The sequence below is a fragment of the Dama dama genome, unplaced genomic scaffold (assembly GCF_033118175.1).
Source record: "Dama dama isolate Ldn47 unplaced genomic scaffold, ASM3311817v1 ptg000096l, whole genome shotgun sequence".
NCBI lineage: Eukaryota > Metazoa > Chordata > Mammalia > Artiodactyla > Cervidae > Dama > Dama dama.
Genome location: NW_026870910.1, coordinates 9,456,845 through 9,464,027, shown reverse-complemented (window position 1 = coordinate 9,464,027; position 7,183 = coordinate 9,456,845).

The window sequence follows — 7,183 nt, the reverse complement described above, 5'->3', positions numbered from 1 at the left end:
TAGAAAGCCCAGAGATAAATCCATGAACCTATGGACATCTTATCTTTGACAAAGGAGGCAAGGATATACAATGGAAAAAAGACAAACTCTTTAACAAGTGGTGCTGGGAAAACTGGTCAACCACTTGTAAAAGAATGAAACTAGAACACTTTCTAACACCATACACAAAAATAAACTCAAAATCGATTAAAGATCTAAATGTAAGAATAAACTATAAAACTCCTAGAGGAGAACATAGGCAAAACACTCTTCATGTTTTTGAACACCGTTTCATGCTCCTCCTATTTTTCAGACTGTTTCATGCTCCTCATATTTTTCACACCTTTTAAAGCTCTTCATATTTTTCACACCTTTTCAGGCTCCTCAAGTTTTTCAACACCACTTTGCTCCTCCTATTTTTCAGACCGTTTCATGCTCCTCATATTTTTGACACTTTTGAAGATCTCATATTTTTCTCACCTTTTCAGGCTCTTCATGTTTTGAACACCGCTTCATGCTCCTCCTCTTTTTCAGACCATTTCATGCTCCTCATATTTTTCACACCTTTTGAAGCTCTTCATATTTTTCACACCTTTTCATGCTCTTCATGTTTTTCAACACCACATCATGATCCTCCTATATTTCAGACCGTTTAATGCTCCTCATATTTTTGACACCTTTTGAATCTCTTCATATTTTTCACACCTTCTCAGGCTCTTCATGTTTTTCAACTCCGATTCATGCTCTTCCTATCTATCAGACTGTTTCATGCTCCTCATATTTTTGACACCTTTTGAAGCTCTTCATATTTTTCACACCTTCTCAGGTTCTTCATGTTTTTCAACTCTGCTTCATGCTCCTCCTATTTATCAGACTGTTTCATGCTCCTCATATTTTTGAGAAATTTTGAAGCTCTTCATATTTTTCACATCTTTTCAGTATCTTCAAATTTTGAACACTGCTTCATGCTCCTCATATTTTTCACACCTTTTGAAACTCTTCATATTTTTCACACATTTTGAGGCTCTTCATATATTTCACACCTTTTCACGCTCTTCATGTGTTTCAACACCATTTCATGCTCCTCATATTTTTCACACTTTTTGAAGCTCTTCATATTTTTCACACCTTTTCAGTATCTTCAAGTTTTGAGCACCACTTCAAGCTCCACATATTTTTCAACGTTTTGAAACTCTTCATATTTTTCACACATTTTGAAGCTCTTCATATATTTCACACCTTTTCACTATCTTCATGTGATTCAACACCCTTTCATGCTCCTTTATTTTTCAGACCATTTCATGCTGCTCATATTTTGAACCTTTTGAAGCTTTTCATATTTTTAACACCTTTTGAGGCTCTTCATATTTTTAACATCTTTTCTGGCTCTTCATATTTTTCACACCTTTTCAGGCTCTTCATGTTTTTCAACACCACTTCATGCTCCTCCTATTTTTCAGACCGTTTCTTGCTCCTAATATTTTTGACACATTTTGAAGCTCTTCATATATTTCACACCTTTTCAGGCTCTTCATGTTTTCAACATCTTTTCATGCTCCTCCTATTTTTAAGACCGTTTCATGCTCCTCATATTTTTGACACCTTTTGAAGCTCTTCATATTTTTCCAACCTTTTCAGGCTCTTCATGTTTTTCAACAGCGCTTCATGCTCCTCCTATTTTTCAGACCATTTCATGCTACTCATATTTCTCACACCTTCTGAAGCTGTTCATATTGTTCACATATTTTCAGGCTCTTCATGTTTTTGAACATCATTTCATGCTCCTCCTATTTTTCAGACCGTTTCATGCTCCTCATATTTTTGACACCTTTTGAAGCTCTTCATATTTTCACACCTTTTCAGGCTCTTCATGTTTTTGAACACCGTTTCATGCTCCTCATATTTTTCACACCTTTTGAAGCTCTTCATATTTTTCACACCTTTTCAGTATCTTCAAGTTTTGAACACCGCTTCATGCTCCTCATATTTTTCACACCTTTGGATACTCTTCAAATTTTTTACACGTTTTGAAGTTCTTCATATATTTCACACCTTTTCCCATTCTTAAAGTGTTTCAAAACCGTTTCATGTTCCTCCTATTTTGCAGATCGTTTCATGCTCCTCATATTTTTGAACCTTTTGAAGCTCTTCATATTTTTAACACCTTTTGAAGCTCTCATATATGTAACACCTTTTCTGGCTCTTCATATTTTTCACACCTTTTCAGGCTCTTCATTTTTTTCAACACCACTTCATGCTCCTCCAAAATTTCAGACATTTCATGCTCCTCATATTTTTCACACCATTTCAGGCTCTTCATGTTTTTGAACACCGCTGCATGCTCCTCCTATTTTTCAAACTGTTTCATGCTCCTCATATTTTGACACCTTTTGAAGTTCTTCATATTTTTCACAACTTTTCAGGCTCCTCATGTTTTTTAACACCGTTTCATGATCCCCCTGTTTTTCAGATGGTTTCATGCTCCTCATATTTTTGACACCTTTTGAAACTCTTCATATTTTTCAAACATTTTGAGGCTCTTCATATATTTCACAACTTTTCACGCTCTTCATGTGTTTCAACACCATTTCATGCTTCTCATATTTTTTACACCTTTTGAAGCTCTTCATATATTTCACACTTTTTATGCTGTTCATCTTTTTCACAACCGTTTCATTCTCATCCTAATTTTCAGACTGTTTCATGCTCCTCATATTTTTTACAACATTTGAAGCTCTTCATTTTTTTCACACCTTTTCAGGCTCTTCATGTTTTTCACACCGCTTCATGCTCCTCCTATTTTTCAGTCATTTCATGCTTCTCACATTTTGACACCTTTTGAAGCTCTTCATATTTTTCACACATTTTCAGGCTCTTCATCTTCTTCAAAACCATTTCTTGCTCCTCCTATTTTACAGACCGTTTCATGCTCCTCATATTTTTGACACGTTTTGAAGCTCTTCATATTTTCACACCTTTTCAGGCTCTTCATGTTTTTCAACACCGATTCATGCTCCTCCTATTTTTCAGACCGTTTCATGCTCCTCATATTTTTGACACTTTTTGAAGCTCTTCTTATTTTTCAAACCTTCTAAGGATCTTCATGTTTTTGACCACCGCTTCATACTCCTCCTATTTTTCAGACCATTTCATGCTCCTCATATTTTTGAAACTTTTTGAAGCTCTTCATATTTCTCACATCTTTTCAGGCTCTTCATGCTTTTCAACACCGCTTCATGCTCCTCCTATTTTTCAGTCGTTTCATGCTTCTCATATTTTTGACACCTTTTGTAGCTCTTCATATTTTTCACACCTTTTCAGGCTCTTCATGTTTTTAAACACCGCTTCACTCTCCTCCTACTTTTCAGACTGTTTCAGGCTCCTCATATTTTGACACGTTTTGAAGCTCTTCATAATTTTCACACCTTTTCAGGCTCTTAATATTTTTGACCACCGCTTCATGCTGCTCCTATTTTTCAGACCGTTTCATGCAACTCATATTTTTTACACATTTTGAAGATCTTCATTTTTTTCACACCTATTCAGGCTCTTCATGTTTTTCAACACTGCTTCATGCTCCTCCTATTTTTCAGACCGTTTCATGCTCCTCATATATTTGACAGGTTTTGAGGCTCTTCATATTTTTCACACCTTTCCAGGCTCGTCATGTTTTTGAACACCGTTTCATTCTCCTCCTTTTTCAGAAGGTTTCATGCTGCTCATATTTCTGACACCTTTTGAGGCTCTTCATATTTTTCACACCTTTTTAAGTTCTTCATATTTTTCAAACGTTTTCAGGCTCTTCATGTTTTTCAACACCACTTCATGATCCTCCTATTTTTCAGACCGTTTCACGCTACTCATATTTTTCACACCTTTTGAAGCTCTTCATATACTTCACACCTTTTCAGGCTCTTCATGTTTTTGAACACCACTTTAGGCTCCTCCTATTGTTCAGACCGTTTCATGCTCCTTATGTATTCACACCTTTTGAAGCTCTTCATAATTTTCACACCTTTTCAGGCTCTTCATGTTTTTCACACGTTTTCAGGCTCTTCATGTTTTTGAACACCGTTTCATGCTCCTCCTAATTTTCAGACCGTTTCATGCTCCTCATATTTTTGACAGCTTTTGAAGCTCTTCATATTTTTCACACCTTTTCAGGCTCTTCAGGTTTTTGAGCCCAGCTACATGCTCCTCCTATTTTTCAGACCGTTTCATGCTCCTCATGTATTTCACACCCTTTGGAGCTCTCCATATTTTTCATACATTTTCAGGCTCTTCATGTTTTTAAACACCGTTTCACGCTCCTCCTATTTTTCAGACCGTTTCGTGCTACTCATATTTTTGACTCCTTTCGAAGCGCTTCATATTTTTCACATAATTTCAGGCTCTTCATGTTTTTTAACACCGCTTCTTGCTCCTCCTATTGTTCAGACCGTTTCATGCTTCTCATGTATTCAAACCTTTTGAAGCTCTTCATATTTTTCACACCTTTTCAGACTCTTCATGTTTTTGAACACAGCTTCATGCTCCTCCTATTTTTCAGACCGTTTCATGCTGCTCATATTTTTCATACGTTTTGAAGCTCTTCATATTTTTGACACGTTTTCAGGCTCTTCATGGTTTTCAACACCGTTTCTTGCTCCTCCTATTTTCTAGACCGTTTCATGCTCCTCATATTTTTGACGCGTTTTGAAGCTCTTCATATTTTTCACACCTTTTAAGGTTCTTCTTGTTTTTGAACACCGTTTCATGCTCCTCCTTTTTCAGAACGTTTCATGCTCCTCATATTTTTGACACCTTTTGAAGCTCTTCATATTTTTCACACCTTTTGAAGTTCTTCATATTTTTCACACGTTTTCAGACTCTTCATGTTTTTCAACACCACATCATGATCCTCATATTTTTCTGACCGTTTCATGCTACTCATATTTTTCTCACCTTTTGAAGCTCTTCATATTTTTCACAACTTTTCAGGCTCCTCATGTTTTTGAAGACCACTTCAGGCTCCTCCTATTGTTCAAACCGTTTCCTGCTTCTCATGTATTCAAACATTTGAAGCTCTTCATAATTATCACACCTTTTCAGGCTCTTCATGTTTTTCACACCTTTTCAGGCTTTTCATGTTTTTAAACACCGTTTCATGCTCCTCCTTTTTCAGAACGTTTCATGCTCCTCATAATTTTGACACCTTTTGAAGCTCTTCATATTTTTCACACCTTTTCAGGCTCTTCTTGTTTTTGAACACCGCTTCATTCTCCTCCTCTTTTTCAGACCGTTTCATGCTCCTCATAATTTTGACAGCTTTTGAAGCTCTTCATATATTTCACACCTTTGCAGGTTCTTCATGTTTTTCAACCCCACTTCATGCTCCTCCTATTTTTCAGACCTTTTCCTGCTCCTTTCATTTTTCACACGTTTTGAAGCTCTTCATATTTTTCACACCTTTTCAAGCTCTTCATGTTTTTCAACGCCGCTTCATGCTCCTTCTATTTTTCAGACCATTTCATGCTTCCCATTTTTTGACACCTTTTGAAGCTCTTCATATTTTTCTCACCTTTTGTTGCTGCCAGTTTTATTTAAGACTTTGCATATCTGAATAATCAGTTAAAAAGCATATGTTCATTTTTAGAGTTGCACAAAAGGAAAATAATAGGGAAAGTGATGGCTGGCTTATGATTTGGGGCCAATTTCCATAAGTTAAATAAAAAATCTAAGTTTTAGAACCTGGGGCTCTAAAAATAGCACTTGTAATTAATACTGTTCTTCAGATTCATAGTTTAAGGAAGTCACTACATTTTATTTCTTGATGTTATAGATTTAACAACATATTGGTAGCAACATGTAACTTCTCACATGGATTAGACATCAAGAGACCAGTTTATGTATATAAACTTAAACACTGAAAATGAATATATTCAGCTATTATGGAACTTATAGCAAATACAAACTTGTTAACAACTTTCCAAAAGGCACAAAAGACAGTGTTAATAAAGAGTGGTCTTTTGCATCATTTTCAAAAATTCTTCCTTGTTTATTTCTCCATCCCCATCATGATCAGCCTCATCAAGCATTTCCTGAAGTTCATCATCTGATAATTTTCCCCTAGCTCTTTAGCAACCCTCTTGATATTGTTCAGTGATATACTTCCTGTATCATCATCATCAAATAGTTTGAAAGCCTTCAATATTTCTTCTTTTTCATCCGTTCACTCATTTTTACACTCATTATGGCAAAAAATTCTTCAAAATTAATGGTGCCAATTCCTTCTTTGTCAGTTTCAGCTATCATCTTTTTAATTTCTTCTTTCTTTGGCTCAAATCCTAAGGCCCACATAGTAATCATGTCTCCAACCGGCGCCCCCGGCCAGGACATCCCAGCTTTACCTGCCAGCCTGAAGCTCTTCATATTTTTGACACGTTTTCAGGCTATTCATGTTTTTCAACACCGTTTCATGAGCCTCCTATTTTTCAGACCGTTTCATGCTCCTCATATTTTTGACACCCTTTTTATATTTTTCATACTTTTCAGGCTCTTCATGTTTTTTAACACTGCTTCATGCTCCTCCTATTTTTCAGAACGTTTCGTTCTCCTCATATTTTTGAGACCTTTTGAAGCTCTTCATAAGTTTCACACCTTTTCAGGCTCTTCATGTTTTTAAACAGCGCTTCATGCTCCTCTTATTTTTCAGACAGTTTCATGCTCCTCATATATTTGACAACTTTTGAAGCTATTCATATATTTCACACCTTTTCAGATTCTTCATGTTTTTCAACACCTCTTCATGCTCCTCCTATTTTTCAGTCGTTTCATGCTTCTCATATTTCTGACACCTTTTGAGGCTCTTCATACTTTTCACACCTTTTAAGGCTATTCATGTTTTGGAACACCGCTTCATGCTCCTGCTATTTTTCAGGCCGTTTCATGCTCCTCATATTTTTGACACCTTTTGAACCTCTTCATATTTTTCACACATTTTCAGGCTCTTCATCTTCTTCAAAACCATTTCTTGCTCCTCCTATTTTACAGACCGTTTCATGCTCCTCATATTTTTGACACGTTTTGAAGCTCTTCATATTTTCACACCTTTTCAGGCTCTTCATGTTTTTCAACACCGATTCATGCTCCTCCTATTTTTCAGACCGTTTCATGCTCCTCATATTTTTGACACTTTTTGAAGCTCTTCTTATTTTTCAAACCT